Source organism: Haliotis cracherodii, unplaced genomic scaffold (assembly GCF_022045235.1).
Source record: "Haliotis cracherodii isolate W230 unplaced genomic scaffold, xgHalCrac1.p SCAF_13, whole genome shotgun sequence".
NCBI lineage: Eukaryota > Metazoa > Mollusca > Gastropoda > Lepetellida > Haliotidae > Haliotis > Haliotis cracherodii.
In genome coordinates this window covers 28,912,700-28,913,912 of record NW_027266268.1, presented here as the reverse complement: position 1 = coordinate 28,913,912, position 1,213 = coordinate 28,912,700, and positions in this window count along the sequence as shown.

The window sequence follows — 1,213 nt, the reverse complement described above, 5'->3', positions numbered from 1 at the left end:
TGGTTTGAATTGGGTATTCGGTAAAGGTCTATCGAATGCACCAATTTACAGCAGTGCGTTGACATGCTTGACATGTTGTTTGTTTGTTGTTTGACACTGTTTCCAGCAATATGTCAGCTATATGGGGGCGGTCTGTAAATATTTAATTCTGGACCAGACAAACCAGTGATCCATGCCTAACCTGACCACCCTATTCATTTGGTCGCCATTTCCGACAGCACAAGTTGCAGTGATCAATTCTAACCCGGAATCCAAAGAACAAGCAAACCAAACACAACTTTCATATCTGACACCATATAACACCCCCGACATGCCTAAACACTGAATGTAGGTCGTTGTGATTGGGCTAGTTTCAAAATTATATATTTGTATTCCAGCTGCATGCATTTTGAAAAAAATTCTGCGTTGTACTATATTTTATATGTTTTATGTCTTCCAGCAACATAACGCCTCCCCTTCAACACACACACAGACACAGACACACACACACACAGACACAGACACAGACACACACACACACACAGAGACACAGACACACACACACACAAACACACACACACACACACACACACACACACACACACACACACACACACACACACACACACACACACACACACACACACAAGCAGTAAATGAGTTCGTTTTCAAAGTTCACTGGTTGAACTAAAATGTAACACCAGAATTCCAGCCTAGTTCTGCCAGGGTGGAAACTGGATTTTGTAGTCAGTTAAAGCCCTTGCCTCGGGAAGATGGTCATCGGCCAAGATCAGACAATCAACCAGGTCACACAGTCAATTGAGTTGTCTCGTACGACACGAATGATTCTCCTGTCCCACTAAAACCGGGGCGGTCGGGTAGCCTAGTGGTTAAAGTGTTCGCTCGTCACGCCGAAGACCCGGGTTCGATTCCCGACATGGGTACAGTGTGTGAAGCCCATTTCTGGTGTCCCCCACCGTGATATTGCTGGAATATTGCTCACTCACTAAAACCGGGGGACGCGAGGCGCGGGCTTGAACAGGACGCAAGAGGATATTTTTCTTTAGCTTCAGAGCAAGGAGAAAGAAGCGATTATATGTTTTGTTGTTAGTTTGTTGTTTAACATCGCAGTCAGACATATTCCAGCAATTTGACAGCAGCCAGAAAATAACAGGTCAGACAATAAATGGCTGATTATGAGAACAAGGTCAGACGAGTGTTTGATATTATGAGC